The sequence below is a fragment of the Camelus ferus genome, chromosome 8 (assembly GCF_009834535.1).
Source record: "Camelus ferus isolate YT-003-E chromosome 8, BCGSAC_Cfer_1.0, whole genome shotgun sequence".
NCBI classification, from domain to species: domain Eukaryota; kingdom Metazoa; phylum Chordata; class Mammalia; order Artiodactyla; family Camelidae; genus Camelus; species Camelus ferus.
In genome coordinates this window covers 47,375,423-47,398,142 of record NC_045703.1, presented here as the reverse complement: position 1 = coordinate 47,398,142, position 22,720 = coordinate 47,375,423, and the positions used below count along the sequence as shown (strand labels likewise).

Sequence of the window (22,720 nt, the reverse complement as noted above, 5' to 3'; positions counted from 1 at the left end):
ATGTCTGCCAAAGAACTCAACTTTCCAATGTACTATATAGGAAATTATTAGTGGAAATAATAATGACAAAGAATCTTCACAGATAAATGTCAACAAAGCAATATTAGGAAAGAACTAAGATGCATTCTACTTCCTAGGCTAAAGCTACACATACATGGACTTGAAATATAAGGTGAGATTGTTTTGTCCTTATGTTCTCTTTTTCTACATATTTTATGTACTGCCCTCCTAACTTATATTGAAAAATTCTTTGGCTGAATGCTGACATGGAGCATCAAGGAGACTTGGTTTCGAATCTAAATCTGCCACTTGTTAAATGGCATGTTCCATCTAGGAATGTTTTGAAGAGGACATCTGGCAATGTTGGGAACTCCTGCCACCAGATCTCTTGGCTCTGCCTATATCCTATCAGGCCATTATCAAGTTAAATGGCTATTGCTAGTGTAATGGTTTGTCTTTGGCTAATAGATTGCAAGGTCTGTGTGTGCAGGAGGCCTGTCTGTCTTGTGCAACACCATGTCTTCAGCATTTGCACAATACCTGGCTCTTTCTAGCCACTCATTTGTTCAATGAGTTCATGGATGAATGAGTGACCCATAGCATTGCTTCTCAACCTTTTCACTCCTTTCAAGGATCCCTTGAAATCATCTTTACATGAATTTCTTTCATACTAACATTTCTACTGTATTTTATTGTTCTAAATTACTTGGGGCTAATTATTGGATTATTGATTTGGACTCTGGATCCTATTCATGTTAGCTATCTAACTTGAGTCGGAAAACCAGGTTTCATAAAACTATTTCTTGTTGACTTTGAAAATAAGGAATGGAGTACTTAAAATAATACAAAAAAAAAAAATTTCACTAGCAAGCCAGGAAAAGAAACCAAAAACAAGATAGTATTTTGCTCTCATTTTCAAAGTTTGGCTTTTTTTTAACTTAATGTCAATCTCCAGTGTTGCTGTGAGGGTGTAAAGAAATAACACTTAGATCTACCCTGGACAGAGTCTATGAGTGTGATAATTATGGTAAGCCACTCTGCCATCTCTAATAAAAGCCTTACAAACATTTGCCCTCTCTACCCAGCAATTTCACTTCCTTGACTTATCCTAAGAAAATAATCGAAGTTTCACACAAATATTTCTGCATGGGGATATTATATGTAAGAGTGTTAATTGAAAATAAAGTAAAAATGTAATAACATGGAGGAGCTGACTTACTATGATGGAATACCAGGCTGTTATTAAAATTCATGTAAAATAGGGAGAATTATACTTGAAAGCTATCAAAAAGAGAAACATGTTAAGTGAAAATTACCCCAAGTATTATAAATATATTTGTATAGAAACATACAAATTTTAAACAATATATTTAAATTTTATTCATTATGTATACACATACATATACAGAAAGACTAGAATAAGATATACTATAAGTTAGACTTTATGAGGTTATGCTGCAGTAACAAACAATCCTAAAATTTAGTGGCATAACAGTAAAGGTTAGATTCTTGCTCTTGTTTCATGTCAGCTGAGAGTCAGCTGTAGCTCTGCTTCTTGCGTCCCTCTTGTCCTGGTATTTGGTCTTAAGGAACAGCCCTTCTTTGGTACTTTGTCTTTCACATGGCAGAGAGAAAAGAGCCCCGGAGAAATCATGTGATGCCTTTTAAAGATTGTACCAAGAAGTAGCACATCATTTCCACTCATATTTCATTGGTCAAAGTGAGTCCTGTGTACAAGACTGGCTTCACTGGGGTAAAAGGAATAATCTCTTACAGAAAAGACCCCACACATCTCATGGAGAAGTGGTAAACATCAGGAAAAAAATAATAAAGTTTACCACAATAACCATTATCTCCTGGTGGTGATATAAGGGCTAATTTTTGTTTTCTTCATGTGTTACATTTACAAGCAGAAAAAAAAATGTCTCACATAGAAGGAAGTCCACTGTGTCATACCACATGGTTCACTCCTGCTTAACTTCCTTCTGATTGAGTTATATAGGCTGTCATCTGTGGTCAAATGAGTTCTGATGTATCATTGGCTATGGGTGTTGATCTGGTTGGTCGGCCATTCTTTCTCAATGAGTCCTATGTAGGCTTCCTTTCAACATGTTATGGGCCCTATAAAATAGATCTATAAGCAATATCAATTACATTACTGAAGAGTGGATATTGGTATGGTATGAACCCAGTGGGAGTCAGTAGGGGGCAGTTCTGCCCCTCAGAGGTTATTTGGCCATGTTAGGAGACATTTCTGGTTGTCACGACTTGGTGGGGTGCTTAGAGGCCAGGGATGCTGCTAAGGGAAGTCTCCTCCACTCCCCCACAAAAAAAGTGGCTCAAAATGTTAGTAAGTACCAAGAGTGAGAACCCATGTGGTCCCATGATAGTATAATTCATACTTAAAAGGAGACCTGGGAAACTTGCAAATGCTTTAACATTTAAGTCTTAGAAGAGCTCAGCCTTCAGACATGGATGGTGGTTTCTTGTGGGTTGGCAATTACACAAATGCAATCTATGACTGAAGATAGTGCTGTGAACCAGGTTTATTGACCAATCAACATAGGCATTCATGTACCTTACCATCAGAACTTATGGTCTAAATCAATATTTAAAATACTTTAGAAATAATGTCTGGGTGATGACTGTGAGACTGTATCTTGGGAGAAATTGTTCTGGTATTTTGCACAGGAAATTGTTGCTGACATGAGGAGGGGTATTTGGAAAAAAGTAACGAATGTTGTGACGGTTTGTCAGTCATGAGTAACTTCAAATCCTACAGTTATTACCATCATTTGTGTACATGTCTGTCACTTTACCTTCATCTGTTATGTATTTGGGAGATGAAGGAGAACAAGGGTGACATCACCACAATGTTCAGAAGTATCTTGTAACATTTGTCTTTCACATTTTGTTGTCAAAGGTTATTAATTGGCTACAATCTTGATTCTAAATTTAAAACAAATGTTACATGCATGTCTCAATTGAAGAGATTATTTTATAAAAGCTTTCACTTAGAAAATTAGTTTTAAATAATTAAAATAGGATCCATGCTATCTTTACTTCATTTTGCCATCTCTTTCCCTATTCCTTATCCTAGAAATTCCATCCCACCAAAACTCAGCGCCCTCTTTTGGCCATCTGCCCTATACCGGACTTCTGTATCCTGATAAAATAATCACTCCTTCCCACCCAGTATGTGAATCCGCACTGTCTTCCCGTAACACTTCCGATCACGTCATAGTGTTTAAGGTTGTCTTTCCACTAAATGATGGACTCCTAAAAACAGACTGCTTACAATCTACCTTTGTAACCCAGCGATTTACATAATGTCCAGCTCGTGGCAGGTGTCAACAAATGATAATGTGTTAATGAACTTCCTCAGTGGCCACATTTAATCGTAGAGAAGGAAGGATATATTAGAGCTACTTTTTATATTAAGAGGTGAACGACTAGCTTTTTGAAAGAGCACACATGCTGACTCAAAGGAGTGAATATCTGGTGGTGCGATTTTGCTAGGGAGACAGCAGAACAGGAAAGGCGTTTTGAGCCAAGAGAGGCTTCCTAGCTTCCTCAATTCATCCCCAAAGGCAGTGTCCTACTCTAGCAGGACCACGTGCTGCTCTGCTCTAAAGAAATAAAGCTACATCTAGGACATTGTCCTTGATGAGGTGGGTTTTTAAAACAGAAAAATATTTTTCTTAGAATTATTGCTGATGAAATTCTAACACATGTTGCAATCACATGGCTGAAAAAATATATGACCACATGTTAACAATACCCATTTGATTTAAGAAATTGTTATTGATATTTTTTAACATACACCTGTCGCTATAGACCCTAAATACCAAACATATGGTGAGAATTCTTCTAAATTTCACAGTTTATTAAGTTATAAGTTTAAAAATACTGTAAGATATTGATTGTCCCTTTTATTTTTTTCAGGTTCAACATTCATTTAACTCTCTAAAAATACATATTCTGGCAATTATTGCTATCTTTTTTCCCTTTTTACTCTTAGATCTTAATGGCTACACTTTATACTTGGAGTTCTTGGTGGTATTCGATTTAGTATTTTATTACATGCTTTCTTCTTTTGATCACTAATACTTTCTTATATGTGTCATAGCTCCCTTGGAAGAGGGGTTGAGTTGCAGACAGACATTCTTAACTTACAGATGGGTTGCATTTTCAAAATTATACATGTTTTCAACATGTTTTTATTGATCACTTATCCTATGGCAGACTCTGTGCTAAATGTTGGGAATAAACACAGCTTACTTCATTAGAAGTTAATTTTTTAATTTAAAATGCACTTTTTCTATATAAGGGGTGCTTTTAAAGGAAGTTATGTTCCCAGATGATCCCCACAAATCAATTTCTATTTCATACAGTTCTATTGCATTCATTCTTTGTCCCCAGTTCCCAATCCTATATTGCAAAAGTGCTAACTTCCCAGTAGTAACTTCGTTCTCTCCAATAAGAATAAAATTTAAATAGTGGCACATAAAAATGTTTTCCACAAATGGTGGCAAACAAACAGTATTTCAGTACTGCAGTGAACAAAACAGGAGTTGAGGTTTAGCACAGCTCTTGGGGTGAATCTTGACTACTGGGAGTCACTCGGCATATGACATTGTCCTGACTATTCCTATGGAGTCAAAGGTGTAACCAGACTGAAGGGAAAGGTCATTACCTTGTTTGAAGGAGAGGTTATTTCTTGTGACTCCCTTTGGAAGTGACCCAGGAAGGAACAGTCCTGATGACCCCTGGCTGTTCTCTCCCACCCAGGAGAGGAAACAGCCTGGTGGTCCCAGGCAGAGTGTGAGAGAGGCAAAGAACTCTGGTCCTGATGCTGTCTCCAAGTTACTAAACTAACCACACTTACTTCCGGGATTTCTGGGATGTAATATAATAATGTTCCATTATCTTAAACCAGTTCATGTCAGGTTTCTATTACTTGCAGCCAAAACGGCTCTAAACAACTCAAAATCAAACATTTTGGAGAAGAGAACATGTAATCTTCTCGTCCTCTTATTCTAATCCCAGCAATGAGAGTCTGTGTATAATTTCCTAGACCTAACTTTTCTGAGGTATATTGGACAGATACCCCTTGCTTACAGAGAAACCATTTTTTGATTACTATCAGAGTCTTTGGTGCCTTACTTTTCCCCAAAACCAGAAAAAAAATCGTCTTCAGATACCAAAGGAAGAAAATGGCATGAAGCCCAAAAACAAGCTATATTTCTTTTTTCCACTTTAGATGATGCTCAAATCTCAGCCAGTTTCTTTTCAACAGTTCACCACCACATCTAAAAATCTAAGTGTATGCTGCAATGGTAGCTGCCCTGAATCCCAAATTACCCCGAACACCCGTTCTTAATCATGGAGATCTTGATTGGAACTAAATTTGTTCTCTGTGTAGAAATCACTCATGTTCCTAGAGCAGTTTCTCCTCTGGTCAAATTAGCTGTGTAAATATTACAAATAAAAATATATGTAGGGGCAAGTGGATTACAAAAAGGCATTTCCTTATAAATGATCCATGTGACCCTAAATTAGAATATGTCTTAAAAAATAGGGAGAGCCTGGGAAAGATTAGTAGACCAAAACAAATGGTGCCCATAGACTGCCAGATTTGTAGGCCAAATTCTCAACAGTGTAAAGCTGGGGGGGCGGGGGGGAGAGGCAGAATCCCAAATGGAAAGAGGGAGAGAGGAAGGTTTTACTTATAGTGTTTTTCAATCCTAAAATACAAGCTGGACTTTGAAAAACAAGGCAGAGCTAGATTGGGAAGAATGCATAGATTGACTTTCTTTGGCTTTTTCCAAATTGCTCCCTTTCATGTGTTTCCATCCTATTGGAAACAATTTAATTCATCCTTTCAGAACTTTGTAAACAAATTGCATATTTAAATTTGTGTAGTACTTAGAAAGGGAATAAACAAAACACACTCAACCTCTTTTGTTATTGGATAAAGCCTAGAGATGCTCTTTAGTGTGGTGCTGTGTTCTCTTATGAAGACATTCAACTACATTTTAAAAGGTTTAGAGGCATAAAAATACACATTTGTGACACCATGACATTCTGCTGCTTTCCTTGGGGAAAATCTTACTTATCCTATGAATGAATCAGGACCATGAGACAAACTGTGAAGTCTGGGACATCATATCTTAATACAGGGGGAAAGTTCAGCTATGGAATATTGTTGCTCATTTCCCCTCATCTCCTTCTACTATAACATTCACTTGGAATTGGTTCATTTGATCTTTGTCTAAGGAAGAGTAAACAAATTGCTAACTGTTCAGTCTGTTTCAAAATCAGCTAACACTCAGCTTATCCCCAGTGCTGGACTCTCAGGCCATGATGATTATACTTTAATGCCATAATGTTTAGTGAATCTTGTGGGCCAAAGATATATATATGTGTGTGTGTGTGTGTGTGTGTGTATGGAGAGAGAGAGAGAGAAAGTTTCATTTTGGAAAACTATCAAACATATGCCATTTACCATTTATGTATTTTTAAAATAAAACTATTACCATGAACAGTGTTTGTTAATGAGCGACAAGTAGTGAGTTGATTGTGGTTCAGAATGAACCCTCTTATTACAAAAAATACGGAATCAAACTATACTTCAACACACACTCAAGAGTTTCTAAAGCCATGCATCTAATCTCCTGTGTTTAACTGTTATACAAATCAATACTTTAGTTATAGATTATCACATAATAAAATCATGCAAGTTCAAATTTTGATATTAATTACTGAAATATCCATTCTACAATATTAGATACTATTAAAAATTCCTCTTTTTACAAAACTGCTTGAAAAGGAAGGGCTATGTGTATGTTTGCTTTTCAAAAAGATGATGTTATCTATTGGATAAGTGTGAAAAAGGAAAGGTGTTCCTTCTTGGCCATGTTATTTAATGTCTTCATTCTTTTTATTTAAATATTTTAAGATATCAAGTCTAAATTTATCTCCTCATGTCAAATGTATGATCACTCTGTCACTAACCCAGTGGATTTCTCACTAATCCTAAACATTCCTCTTCCCCCAAGACCAGTCTTTTAATTTATCCTTCCAGATGCCATACTCAATTCTGCCATTATTATTATTGTGACTTTGCTCCTGCTTGAGAAAACCTGAAAAGTTTAACTCAAACTCCCTACTACCACTACCCAACACACACACACTTCTGTTCTACTTGTCCTGATGCTTTGCATTTTATCTGCTGCTTCTCGTATGAACAAGTTTTTGGCAATTGAGCTGTACTGGTATCTCTCACACGTCTTCATTACCAAACTATACATGAAGTAGTTAGTCCCTGCCAGCCCAGCTCTTAGTTGTCTGATTCACTAACATCAGTGTTCTTTTTCTAACTACATGCTAGACCTACAGAGAGCAATTTGGTCCTCTCTTAGCTTAGCAACTTGAGTGATCACATCTTGTACATTCACTGATTTTTAGAGAAATTTCTGGGTTCTTTATTCTGTTGCATTGATGTCTGTGTCTGTTTTATGCCAAAACTATACTGTTGTGTTTTTTGGGGGGGGGGGGTCCTAGGTTTCGTTTTATTTATTTGTTTGTTTGTTTGTTTATTTTTAATGGAAGTACTGGGGATTAAACCTAGGACCTGGCGCATGCTAAGCATGCAATCTACCACTGAACTATATCCTCCCCCTAGTTGATTCTTCATAATTATATTTTTGGTCAATTCTAGCTATAGAAACTTGTCCCACAGTATATTTTAACAGAAAAAACAAGTGGCAGAATAAGATGCACAGTATATTTTAATTTGTGTTTTTAAAAATATGGTAAATTTTTGTGTTTCCATAGGCTGGAAACGTTTTAGAAACATGCACCCCAAACTTTTACAGTAACTACCTCTGAGGAGTAAATAAGTAAGCAGGACTTTGGTGAGATGGTGAGAAGTGGTGGGGACAATAAAAGACTTTAATTTCCCTTTGAAAAAATATTATACTGTTTTTTTAAATTTTATATAATGATCATTATTTTTATGATTTCAAAAGCTTGCAAAAAAAATGACAGAATGAATAGGCATTGTGTGACTCGCTTCCATTTTATGAATATTGTATGTTTCTAGAGGTGTTGCTCAGCAATTCTAAATGGCATGGTCAGATCTTTCCCCTAGGAGATGTCTCAGGATGACAGTTCAGTCAGTTCAGCCACTGCAAATATATCTTCACCGAAAATCTCACCAGATCACAGCAAAATGTTATCTCTTTGAAGAAAAAGTACCATATGAAGATCAATGTATTGATTTACAAACTTGAATAACTTTTCTGTTTATTTGTTTGAGTCAATAACTTGTCATGCAGGCGGAAACGTAAAATTGATCAGTGATACTCTCTTCATCAGGTAATTTTTTATAGTAGGGCCTGGAACAATTCCTTCTGAGAAATTAAGCCTTTGGATAATCAATCTGGGTGAGAAAGTGTTAGACTCGGTGCCATCGCCATAGAGTGGTTTGAGATGTGTTCTACGGCCTTGGTTCTCCAACTTTTTTATCTCGCAATCACTGGCAGGCCTTACTAAAGCACAGATTATTGCCCCCCCACCAGAGTTTCTATTGTTTCTATGAATTGTTTTGTTTTATTGTTTCAGAGTTTCTATTAATTCTATTGTTTCAGAGTTTCTATTATTCTATGAATCTGCATTTCTCACAAGTCCACAGATGATGGTGACACCACAGCTGCTGTCCCTGGACCACTATCCTGCGGGCACTGAGGCTGATTTTTGTCCTCCATTTTTCAAGTCTTTTGTTCTTTACCGTTAGAAGTGGAGTCTTCCCCATTTTAAAGCCTATACCTTTTTGAATTCAAAGTAAATCAGCCAATTAACATTTCAATACTGAGAGTAAAATCTCTGGAGCCTTGTAGTCCCTGGGATTTCTTTTCTTTCTTTACCGTGATAAATTTCCCTGCCTTACCCCAAGCAGAGTTTCTCAGTTACCATTTACCTCCTCATCACCTCCAATTTCTTATCAATTAACCAAAACCAAAATCCTTGAAATCATATGACTAGGTTGAAAAAGAAAAAAAAGAAAAAAGAAAAAAACTCCTAAAACCTCATCAGCAGCAGCAGCCTCATCTATCTGGAAGCACAGGTATCTCTCGGGAAGGAAGACGCTGAAACCCAAACAATTTTCCCCATCACGTTTAAAGAATGGCAGTTTCCATAACCAGTGATAGAACAGTTTTATTTCAAAAGAATTGGAGCTCATTTGTTTAATGAAAAATCGGCAATAACATGAAAATCATGTATCCTGGCTATCAGTTTAAGATTTTATTTACTTGACTACATGTTGAGTTAGCAGTTACAAGATGCCTCGTGTCTGTAAGATAGAAACATACAGTTGCTCAGGAGGACAGCTTTTCCTGGCCCATGCTTAACACAAATGTCTCTTTCGGGACTCATAAAGAAGACATTGATTAAACAATACACTTAAGAACAGCATTTCAATAAAAACTACAGTCATTTCCTATGGCTGCTTCTCCATGCCCATCTCAATGCTTACCGAGGGCATGATGCCAAATGCAGTTTTGTAAAAACAGTTCCACAGAGAGACAAAGCAATTTGGTCAAAATACACCACTGTCTGGTAGGCTGGCAAATATTAGAAAAATTGGAGACGTAGATGAATTGCACTGCTCTCCAAATATTATTTCTTGAAACAAAAATCCATGACAAGAGTTGAGCAGCTGAAAAGGCAGAGAGGAGGCAATAAACACCACAAGGCTGTGTGGCTTACGTGCTGCTGGGCTGCTGTCCTGCTGCTGGGTGTTGTTATGTTTGCTGCCGGGGGTGTTGCGGTAGGTAGCAGCTTAGAACTTACTGCTCTGCTTGTCATCATTTTGCAAATGTACAAGCAGCCCTGGTCTTGTTTGGAGTGAACTTTGGTCTTCTGGCACCAGCTGTGTGTATTTTCCAACGGAGAACCATTAAGTTTCAAGCCTGCTTGGTGGGGCTTCAGCTGATTAAATGGTAGACTTTCTGTTGACCTGAGTGCTAAGCCCAGGTCCACTCCTTGGGAAGAGTCTTTGCCATGTAAAACCCACAACTGCAAGGTACTTCAAAAGGCATCTTGTGAAGACCGTCCAGGGGTGATTCCAAATCTTTGTATTGACCTTTACAGAGAGACCTAACGATGTGCTCCACACATGTTTGAATACCATCATATATATTCCAAGAAACACAAAGAGGAAAGAAATGCATAAACATAAAGAAATGCTATACTCTGCCACTGTTGACATATGTTAAAACATTCTTAAACTTTGTGTGTTTGTGGAGTAGAGAGGTGGGAGAATATCCAAAAGGACTATGCATCTTTGTAAACAGAATATATATGGATCCAGAAATGTCTGTGAAGAGGGCCCAAGAGCAAGGTGCTACCAAATGGTGCATCCTGAAAAGGGAACTTTTTGCCACTCTCTCAATCCTTCCTTCTCAGCCATATGGCTCCCAGCAGGGAAATGGAGTTTCAGTAAGTAGGGACCTGCGGTTATCAAGAATGCCAACCTAGTCCTTTTATTGGCACATAAACAGCAGGCTCAAACACTCAACCCGATTGCTGAAAATATTCCTTTTCCTTTGGGAAGGCGAACTGGAGAGTTTCTTTAGGATTTGGTTTTCTTTCCAATTTCTACTTTCTTAATAGCTACCCTTTCCTTCTACGATAATAAAGAACTAGGAATTTATCAATTTTTTTATTTGGAGAACTTAAGAATCTAATTTGAGCTTCACAACTTTGGATTAGATTAACACTGCAGTCTAGAAAAAAAGAAATAGAGAGAGAAAGAGGAAGGAAGGAAGGAAGGAGGGAAAGAAGAAAGGGCAAACAACTTACTGCCCTGAAAAGACCAAAGAAAGAATAGGTTTTTGTCTCTTTCAATTGTAGTCTTATGAGCACCATTTTTGGTTGAGATGAAATATATATATTTATTATTTACACCTATTTAGACACAGAAAGTAGATACCAAATTGAGTTTTAAATGATATTAGAAAAATTTATTCAGAGAAAGCCGAACAAAAGTTAACTTCTGAGTTGACTTACCACGTCAGTCCCACTATATATTGTGCGGTAAAATCGTCAAGCAAGATAAGAGAACATTTAGTATTAAGTTATACGTTTTATGGAGCTTATTTGTCTTAAATATTTTAAATAAAATATTGATAACTAGAAATTCTGTTTTAGCAGCATACTTTTCCGGAAGTTAGGAAATTTAATCCATTCTTATTTGCATCTTACACAAACCTAGTACAGAGCACAAGCTTTACAGCCAAATTGCCTATGATTTATTCCTGACTACGCCTTTCTCTTGCTATTGGGGCAAATGAGCTAAATTCTTTGTGCCTCAGTTTCCTTCTCAATAAATAAAGATAATACTAGTGACAAATTCGTAGATCTGTCAGTGAGAGAATTAAGTAAGTTAATTTGTGGAAAAGACATTAGAACAATGTCTAGCACATACTAAAAATTTCTTAAAATAGTACTTTCTTATTTCATAATAGTAGTACTTTATGAAATACATATTCCTTAGACAACTGCACCTTTTTGTCATACGCTTTGTAAGAAAATTTCTTTCAACCCCACAACTTTATCTGGCCATACATTTTTATTATGCCTAAGACCGTAATACTTAAACAAGATGAAAAACTAATTTATGAAAAATCAAGAGTCTTACTTTAATGATAAAAAGCAAATCTGCACTTCTCAGAAGCCCTGACCTTAGTCCTTGGGTCCTGAAGGTGTCCAAAATGAAGCTTTGATCCTTAAAACAGAAGGGACCTTATACATTTGTATAAACAGAGAAGGTAGACCTCCTCCCAGTGGGAAAGCTTTTCAATAATCTTGCTCACAATCACAAATGCCCTTCAGTTGGTCTCTAACTCACTAAAACCATGTCTGGTTGAACAGAAAAGAAATGCAAAAATAAGAACCATAGTCGAAAAGTGAAAAGAAAAGAGGGGGACTCTTCTGACCACTTTCACTGCCTATTTGTCAGACATTCCTCCCAACCTTATTGCTGTCCCCTGCCCTCCACTCAAAAGAGGAAAGGAAAAGTTAACACAGGTGGAAAATTGCTTCTGGCATTAATCCTTCTAGCTCAGATCAGGAATATGGATAACAGTAATCTCTTCTGCAATCACCGTCGTTATTCATTTCAGTACCACGATGAAAATGCAAGGGTGGAAGAAAGGCTTGCGCACCACTTTCAAAGAAACTCACAGAAGAAATAAAATGAATGAACATTTCTGCATACTCAAACTCCAGTTTCATCCAACTAGATTAGAAAGCAGAAGGAAGGCCCCTTTTTCTTAGAGCATTTATTCCCCTAGGGGTTTTGCCAGAAGGCAGACTCCTAAGTTATCAAACTCAAAATTTTTCTCAATTCCTTCTTTTTTCAGTTTGCTTCTTGCGGTTAACTCCATTACTAACTTATAGCGATAAACACCTGGAGTCTATCAAAAACAAAGAGAGGTTTATTCAGTGGGTACAGCCCTGCCTGGTGAACACCCTGAGCAGAAACAAACTACATAATATAAGACTTGAGCAGGAATATGTTTTTTATGATGTGCCAGCAAAAGGGGGATCAAAGGCTAAAGCCAAATAAATAGCAACTGGGCACCAGCAGAGGAAACATATTTAGACTTTAAAATAATCAAAAACAAACCCAAAGAACACTAACACCCTCCACATTCAGCAGTCATATTTTCCTTCTTTTTATACAGGGCTTAAACCTGTCAAGAGTTTTTGAAGCTAATCACTGAAACTAAAGTAGAATTCTGCCTTTCACTGAGGTTGTGACAATAACCAAAAAGACTGGGCATGAATAGATAGACCCTCCCCCTACCCCCACCCCCGCTTCTTCAAGCCAACCCCCTCCTCTTTCTCTATTGATCCATTATTGAATTTGCCTTGGCCACGTTATGGAATTTGCTGGCTGACATTAATCCATTTATTGAGCTTGACTCCTCCTTATCTAAAACATCTCTGGGCAAACTGAAACAATCTGTCTGCCATCCACTGATTGGCAGGGCAAATTTTTCCAGGTGGTACAACCACTGCCCCTCAAATGACTTGCCAACCGTATTTTAGTCTGGCAGAATGATTAAAAGAAGACCGGGGCCACCATTGTTCACAACCATGCACAACCATGTTTAGTACCTGCAATGTATTTACATAAACAATTTTAAAAGATTAGCCCTTTTGGGAAAAAAAAAAGTTGAGGATGGGGGGGCCAGTGCCAAGAGGAGGAGGTAGATGGGAGAAGGAAGAATTGACAGGCTCAACCCTGAGGGCAAAAAGCTACATCTGTCTTTGATTTGTCAGGGATTTACATTAGTGAAACTTTAACTCTGCAGATGATACATAAGATTACACTTACAGGACAAGTTTATGCAAATACAGCTTAAACACCATGGTATGTGGCCCAGACAGTGAATTTGGCAGATTTCATTGAGTCTGGTGGCTGGATCTAATAAATTCATTTACATGAAGGATTAGAACATCTGGAAAAGTAGCATGGTGGTTTATTGAAACATAAATAACATTAATTGAAAGGTTACAGGTATGCAAAGCACTTCATGCAGGCAATGCAAAATGTTACAAAGCTGCTTCCCTATTCCCCTAAAGAAAAGAGAAAAATATCTGCTAATATAAACAGAAAACGTCATTTCCAGGATCTAATTTAAAAGTCATTTTAGATAGTATGAGTGAGAGAGGCAGCCCATTTCTTCATCCTGCTTTGTAACAAACCCTCTTTTTCCAAATCTGTACTGGGCTGCCCTTCTGATACACATCTCAGGCACTAATTAGCAGCAGCAAGGTAGTGACATAATTAAATTTATTTTCAGTTACAAATCCCCAAACTGTCATGCCATTTTGCAGACAGAGAAGCATGGTTGAGGTCTCCAGCTATTTCTTCAATGAGTTTATTTTTATTTTAGTGCTGTAATGTATACTCACTGGTAATGTGGACTGCCGGTTAATGTCTCGTGGAGTTGGTTACCATAAGCATAATAACAAATTACCCAGAGGAAAATGAGCAAAGATTGATATCATATGATTTAAAAGCTGAGAGGAAAGCTCAGGTGGTTTACAATCAGTTGAGTACCTCAAGATGAATTTATAACTTGGTAACCCATTCAAATTCCCCTTCATCATTTATTCTCAAATAAAAAGATGACTTAAGCTGTTCAGTCACCCAAAATGCCTCCTGCCCACAGCAATAGCAAGCCATTCCTTCTAAAAGGATCGTTTTCACTATAAGTCATTATCAAAATGCTGACTTTGAGAAGCCATGTAAATGAGGAAGCAGGAAATCTAGTATTCTCTTAGGTAGGGAGACGGCGTGGAGCCCACTTTAGAAACTCTATGTGGATTCGACATAAAGCAATCAAGTAAAGAGTTCTTTGACCGAAAATTGAAAGGAAACCCCTGGCAATTTTTTTTTAAATGAAAAATAAGATTTAATGGAGTGATTGATACCCTTTGGAGAGTCACAAGATTTAAAAAAGAGCACAAGAGAAATATCCTAGACGATCTTGTTTCCCATAATAATAAGAAAGTAGACAATATGATTTTTGCCCTTAAAGCACTAATAGAATCAGAAAATAGAAGAAATCTTTACTGACCATCTGCATTTCAACTCTCACCATTATAAATGTGATTCACAGAATGTATAAAACTTTGATACTACTTTTTTAAACTGAACTATAGTTGATTTACAATGTTGTGTTAGTTTCTGGTGTACAGCATAGTGATTCAGTTATATATGTATATATATATATATTCTTTTTCAGGTTCCTTTTCATTACAGATTACTACAAGCCATTGAATATAGCTACCGGTACCATACAGTAGGACCTAGTCATTTACCTATTTTGTATATAATAGTTAGTATCTGTCAACCTCAAACTCCCACTTTATCCTCCCCACCCCCTTTCCCCACTGGTAACCATAAATTTGTTTTCTATACCTGTGAGCTTGTTTCTGTTTCTGTTTTGTACATAAGTTCATCTGTGTCTCTTTTTTTTTAGATTCCACATGTAAGTGATATCATACAGTATTTCTCTTTCTCTTTCTGGCTTACTTCACTTAGTATGATAATCTCTAGGTCCATCTATGTTGTTGCAAATGGCGTGATTTCATTATTTTTACGGCTGAGTAGTATTCAGTTGTATACACATAACACAACTTCTTTATCCAGTCGTCTGTCAATGGATATTTAGGTTGCTTCCATGTCTTAGCTGTTGTACATAGTGCTGCTGTGAACACTGGGGTGCATGTGATACTGCTCTTGAGAGGGTTTCTCTCATAACAGGTAGTTGAAATTGGTCAAGAGCAACATATTGCCACAGTAAGTTTATTTTTCTATGTTGGATGTTAAAAAAAGACATTAAAAGGCAAAGATCTTTCTTAAATAGCTAAATATAATAGTCATATTGCAAAAATAAAGTCATGTTTATAAATAACCATGATTCTCTGAAGAATAGTGAATTTGATATTTCAGATTTTCACACAGAAATGTCATTTGACCACACAGTGATAGGATCTTATCCATGTAGTTTGTCCAACAGGATGTCTCACTACTGCTCTTCACATGGAACAGCTGGTCGATAGTATTGCGGGGATACCAGGAAGCACATCTTTATGTATAGTAACATTGGCTAGTCTGCAAATTTAGTGGGGAAAAGTATTGCTTACAAATGAATCCAATGCTTAAAAAAGAGGTTGTGACCTCCCAAAAAAACCAAAACCAAAACCAAAACCAAAAACCAGTGTAATCCTTCATAATACTGACCAGGCCTCGGTGGTCAATATAATTTATATTGTAATCAGAATGATCAATAATAACCTACCCATCCAATAAATCCTCAGGATAATTCAGAAGGGTAGTTTCCTTAGACACTTTCAGAAAGATCTTAGACACCAAACATCACTTGATGCTTATCACAGTTTTTGTGTGTTTTGACACTGAGAACGCAGGGTTTGACAGGAAGTGCTCACTGACTTTCTTTGAATCACTGAATGAGGTTCCAATAAGCGTTCCTCAGCCACACGGGATTTTAGGAGGAAATGTCACAGGTGATAAGTAATGCAGGGAGCTCACAGAGGTCAAATTCAAGACTTGTTTCCTATGACAAGTCAACCAGAGTATTCGTGAGTTTGACCTTAGTAAATGCAATTACCTACTGCGTCTATATAATTATCTAGATTTTAGAAAAGGTGCCAAGCACACTCAGCACTTAAAACCAGTGCTGCACATTTGTAAGATGCTATGATTGAACAAGAACAACTTATGGACGCCAAAGTAATAAAGTTTGCAGACAGGAATCTGGTTGATGACCTTGAAGTTTGGAGACCTTGGACAAATTACTCAATGTGTCTTACTTCCCTCAGCTGTAAAGTGAGGATAATAATAGTATCTACCTGATGGCACTGCAGTAAGTATTAAGTGACTATAAAAAAATTATATATATACAATACCCTTAAAGGTGTTCCTGGCACATACACAAGCCTTTGTCACTGCTACTATTGCTACTTCAGTAGTGCTCGGTGGGGCCCAGTACGTAACAGCTACAACTTACCTATAACTTCTGCTATAATTTCTAGAAGGAGCTAAAAAATGGCAGTAGGTTGCAGAGATTAATTAAACAATGCAAACTCAGTTCATTCCAAAACAAGAAGTAGTAACCCAGGGCCTGTGAGAAGCTCACCAATATGGAAAAAGGCAAGAAGCATTTCTTAAAGAGGAATCTTAAGGTGACTAAGAGTGACGGTTTCTGAGACAAACCGAGTAAGAAAAGCCTTAGACTAAAGATGATTGTTCACAAGAGACACGAGAACAAAGAGAAAGAGAAAATTGAAAGAAAAAAAAATGCTTGTCAAGGAAACGAAGTAGGAACTCATGAAGAACCATGAATCTAGAGGTTAAAAGGAGAGTACATAACCATTAAAGGGATGTGACTTCCCCAAACCATCTTAAAGCTTAGAGCTGTTGGTAGTAAGTTTCTGAGAAATAATGATGTATTGTCAAATTAACCAAACTCTACAGAACCCATTTAAAACTCAATTTTAAGTCCAGAAATATATATAAAGTTCACAAGCATTACTTTAAATAGAATGAAGAAGTTCAAGATGTCTTTGAAAGAAAAGAATGTTAAAAGGGATCTATTTCCACAACTTCAACAGCCCCTTCCCTACATGCACATAAACTTCATCCTGACCCCTCCTGAGTATCTGATCCCTAACAATACCTGGATGTACTTCAGGCTCTTCAGGTGTCAGTTGCCCAGGGATGAACTTATTTCTTTCACTGCCCTCTTCTCCAAAAAGCTCCCCCTTTTTCGTCTGAAAATGACATCACCATAGTACCAGGTGCCCAAACTCAATGCCTCCCTTTGTCTCTTTCATCAGCCAATGAAACAGTAAATACTGTTGACTCTGCCTCTTCCATTTCCCTCAAATCCATACAGCCCGTCCCCTCCCAGCCACTGCCTTGTTAAAGAGAGAGGATCATTTCATTCACCTGCTTAACGTTTCCCATCTCCTTTGCCTGTAAGTGGAAGTTCCTTGGTACAGCATATATGGTTCTTCCCAGTACCCAAGACAGGCATGGGGGATGCTTACTGGGGCCAGTGTTTTGCTAATCTGTGATGTAGAGTGCTTTAGTTCTCTGGAATTTTTTCTTTTCAGTCTAGGTCAGGAGGGAAAAAAAAAAAAAACAAAAAACCAACAACAGGAGAAAGAGCACCTCACCAATCATATTTCTCCCAGTGAGTCATTTCATTAAACTTCTCTCTATCACACAACATACCATGAATTTTTCACAGCTCTGGACACTTGAACATGTTATTTCCTCTCTCTCCAATGAGCGGGCTTCCACCCATCCATCAAGATTCAGCTCAAATGTCACCTGCTCTATGCAGCTTTCCCCTACTTCCCAAGGCAGAGTTTATTCCTCTCCACTGTGTTCCCACAGTGTTTTTGGACCTCTCCATGAAATATATTTTTCATTTACAGTCTCAATAGCCAGGATCTCCAGGGCTAAGCACAATTCACAGAAGGCACTTAACAAATGTCTATTGGACAACTGAATCTAGAAGTGTCTAAAATGACACTGTCATCAGAAGCAGGTTACAAAGCAAATGTATCAATTAAATTAATTCCTTAAAGACAGATGGATGGAAATCAGTTAAGTGGAAAAAGATTCCCAAAAGAGATGGTTGGCACAAAACACAATTTAAAAGGAGCTTTTAAAAGTCTCAGAAGAAAAATGTATATTTCAAATCATTATTTACTTGTGGTTCTAACCTTGAGAACATTTTAGCTGAATGAATGTATTCAGACTTGTAGGGGAAAATCTGAGTTTTTCATTGTCTGGTACAAATCAAGGAGAACACCAACTACCTCTCATTTTACCCAACTTTCCCCAGTCACTCTCTTAGCCTTCGATCTTGTCTACAAAACATGTCCATTGTCAACTTTTCCACCCTACTTCCAAATCCCATTTCTACCAAAATCATGGGCAAAATTGGGTGGCAGTGACTACTTGGCATATCACACAATTAAAGTAGAAAAAAAGAGTGAGGGCAGCCTCTGATGGCCCAGCCAGCTGAGGACATTTCTATGACCCAGCTAGGATACTGGGAGGGCAGTTACACTCAGTGCATTGGCTATCGTTTACTTTCCTTGCTACCACATTTAACTCTCAGCCACACCAAACAATTGCAGTGATTTGTTTCACCCTTCCTTACCTCAGCCCGAGTATGGTCTATGTGAAGATTGTGCTCATTTCTACTCATTGGCTGGACCCACCATCCGGAGAGCTGCTGCTGTTTCAAGCCCCAAATATCAGTAACATTTATTCTAGTTATCCTCATAAGATGGTTCTGTGGTTTGACACCTGTCCTGAGGCTCTGTGACTGACTGTAAAGGCTGATAGGTCAGTTTTAAAACATGGCCTCAAAATTCTTGACAGTTTCCTGTTGAGAGGTGGATCTGTGTTCCTCCCTCTTGAATCTAGGTGGTGTGATTGCAAGACCCACAGCCAAAGGAAATGCTGCCCTGCCCACTTTGCACTCAGACCTTAAGAAGCTGGCAATTTCTTCTTTCTGTCTCTTGGGACTCTTGCTCCTGGAACATGCCCCTAGGAAGTCCAAGTAGCTCAGGTAGAGAGGAACCAAGGCCCACAGCTCACATCCCTGGCAGAACTCTTAACCTGACTGCCAGCACCATCTTGCCACCAAGATTCTTGCCTTGAACAAACTCTCCTGAACCTTTTCCTGGGTCTGTCTGTGAACTTCCTTATAAAATCTAGTTTTAGCAAGAACTCTGCTAAGTCAGTTTAACCAGACTCCCCTCCGCCCCTTGATCTCTAATCACCCTTATTATCTGATCAGGTTTCTCATCTGCTACCATCACCCAGATGATGTCTGATTTTCAGCAAGAGTCCTGTTAGGTTAACTTAGCCAGAATCTCCCTTACCACTGATTTTTCCTCTTAGTAAATTTCCATCCACTGGCCCCAACCCTGCTCTCTGGCTATAAGTTTCCACTTGCCTCTGCTGTGTTCAGAGTTGAGCCTAATCTTTCCCCCTCATTGTCAAGTTAACTACAGTGGTCCCTACCCTTACGGTGATGGTCCTGAATAAAGTCTGCCTTTTCCATCATTAACAAATATCACTGATTTTTTCTGTTCTTTAACACAGCCAATATGAATGTCATCTTGAATGTAAATCCTCCACACCCTCGGTACGCTTCCCCATCAGATGCTGCATGGAATAAAGATGGGCTGTCCCACTAGCCTCACCCAAATTGCAAGTTGGGGACCAAAATAAATGCTGGTTGTTATTTTACCCTAAGTTTTGGGGTGGTTTGGGACACAGCAATATGTAACTGATAAAGCAGGTAATTTGCTAATGAATGACAAGAAAGTGCTCAGTTCCAGACCAAATTTTCATGTAAGAAAACCATGATGGACTTATAAGCCATTTTGCTAAAGAAAAGGGTTTTTTTTTTAACTTTTTATTCTGGAAAAGTTTAAGTCATACAAAAATAGTGAAATGAGTCTATCCATCATGCATGCACCCAAGACCCACTCTAAATAATTATCAACTCATGGTAAATCCACCATGGATTTTAAAGCAAATCCAAGGCATCCTATCATTTCACTGTTAAATACTTTGGAGTGTGTCTCTAAAAGACCACAATTCTTTTTTAAAATGTAACATTGACATTTTCACATCTAAAAAGAAATTGACAATAAGTGACTAACATTTCCTTAATATTACTGAGTAGCCTATCACTGTTCAGATTTCCCCAACTGTCTCTAAAGGGTTTTGCTTTGTTTCAGTCTGTTAGTCAGGATTCACACAGTACATTTACTTTGATTTATTGCTTCTATCATTTAAAAAATCTATGGGCTCTCCCTCTTGTTTTAATTTTCCCTCGTATTTTATTTATTGAAGAGCCCTAGTCATTTGCCTGTCCAATTTCTCATAGTCTGGATATTGCCAGCTGTATTTCTATGGTTTGGTTTAACAAGTTCCTTTTCCTCGTGTGTTCAGGTGGTGATAACCAGAAAGTTGGTATACTCTAGGTAGATTTTAAAATTTTTTGTTTTGCTAACGATTGATGCTTGGAGGGTTTTATCAAGACTTATGTCTGGGTCATGAAAGGTCCATTATGTGTTTGTTTTACTGTGAGAGGAATGCCCAGCTCAGACTTGGTTATGGAGCCAGTTACAGCACAGCTCCAGGGGTCCTGTGACAGTAATGTAGGCTCCTCGGACACAGACCAGATCTTCTCCTGTGTAACTCTGACATCTCCTGCAACTGCCTTCCACAAAAAAAATCACACAAACTGATCCATTTTACAAACAGGAAACAAAGATGAATAATAAAGTAAAAATATCTGTCTTCAAGAAGACCCCACTCTAGTGGGCACAAAGGTACAATTTATAGCAAAATGTGGCAACTGTAATTGTAGGGATAAACAGTGTCATGGGGATACCTGCCTGGGGTTACTTCTTCTTTGATAGCAAACTAAGCTTTCTCTAAGTCGGGCAGAGGGGTGTTTAGAGTGCGGCTGAGAGAACATGGATTCTGGTAATGTTACTATCTGGTTTCAAATCCCAGCAACTCCATTTCAAATTATCAAAATTCTATCTGCCTTGGCTTCTTTATATAGGGATATATAGAAAGGGAAAATATAGGGATAATAAAATAATAACAATAAATTGTTGTAAGGATTAGCAACATTAATGCATGTGAAACACTTAAATCAATACCTAGGATACCCTAGATGTTTGCTTTTATGTAAGCTACTGTGATAGCACGTGGGTCTAATAAAATGTTTTGAGTCTCTGTTGAGATGATAGACTACTAGATTCATACCAAAGAGTCTTGCTTGTTGGGGAATGGCTTAGTCTTGGCTGCAAAAGGCATGAATCTGGTATAGATTTTTCCATACTATTACAGAATATCTAGACACAGGGCCAGCTCCATCATAGTAGAGTAAGAAGTTGTTGATTCAGAATTGTTTAAGGACTCTGCCCCCACTCCAACCAAACTATCTTCCTACTTTGGCCATCGGAATGACTTTGGACTGAGAATTTCAGGATACATAGTCTCATATGGCTGGGAAGGGATAATGCCCCTAAATCATTACCTTGACAGAGACTCATTTTTCAGATTAGTCATTTCCCATTCCTCAAGGCCTTCTTTGAGTAATCAGATGCAGAAGTCAATCTGATGTTAGGAAGAGGTCATGAATGTTCTAGGGCTTGAAATGTGCCAGCAAAACAGATTCATGTGATGTAATGAAATAAAAGGCTTTAGGCACCCAGTGAGCAGCTTGATATCAGGTATCTAAGAGAGGGGTAAACAGGTGAACTGAAGATGACCTGCACTGCAGAGTTTATGAAAGGTAAGTCTTCAGTCTTCAACTTTTGCCTTCCTTCATGCCATCCCTCTTCATTTGTGTCCCATCATGTAGTCAATGTCCTTTTGTACAGCTACTACCTTTTTCCTTAGCAAATACCCTACTTGGGAAAAGCATCTGAAAGGATCTGATGCAAACTACTTGCACTTTGGTTTTTAAGCCTTCTTTTAATTCTGGAGTGAAAAGTTTTGCTTCTCACTTAAAGAAGTTCCAAGCATTTTGGAAGGAGTTGGGCTCGTTTTTACCTGGAAGTCTTCCCCATGCCCTTGGTGGCACAGGCTGCATTACCTGGGATATTCAAACACTTAAGAAAAACCTGCAAGTCCTAATGAGATAGGACATGTTACCTGCTATTTAATCACTTAAGAAAGATCTCCAAGCTTAAAAATATGTATAACTGAATCACCATGCTGTACAATAGAAACTAACACAACATTGTAAATCAACTATAGTTCAATCAAAAAAAAAAAAAAACCAGAAAAACAGAAACAACAGCACAAACAACCTGAAGACAGGTCTGTCTGCCTTAGGAAGATATAGCCATTGGCTGTGGGCTCTCACCTGCTGTACAAAGGCTTACAGTTGGCTCTCATCTCTCTGTTGCTTTGGGTTCCTCATATGTCTAATAGCTTCACCAAGATAAATCATGTGTAAGACCATTCTGGTTTAGAGAGATCCAAAAAAAGAGAGAGAGAGAAGATTGAATCTAGTTTAGTCTAGCCCTCCTGATTGGGGGAAGTGAAAAGAAG

The 22,720-nt window shown here is 37.9% G+C and overlaps 1 long non-coding RNA gene across 1 annotated transcript in view; it reads right to left on the bottom strand.

Moving 5' to 3' along the window:
* The window catches only part of LOC106730098, a 39,272-nt gene extending 21,111 nt beyond the window's left edge, over positions 1 to 18,161 (bottom strand). Inside the window, exon 1 of the long non-coding RNA XR_001366532.2 lies at positions 17,286 to 18,161. This is a non-coding gene — a long non-coding RNA (uncharacterized LOC106730098). The remainder of the gene's footprint in view (positions 1 to 17,285) is intronic.
* Positions 18,162 to 22,720: the final 4,559 nt, after the last annotated feature.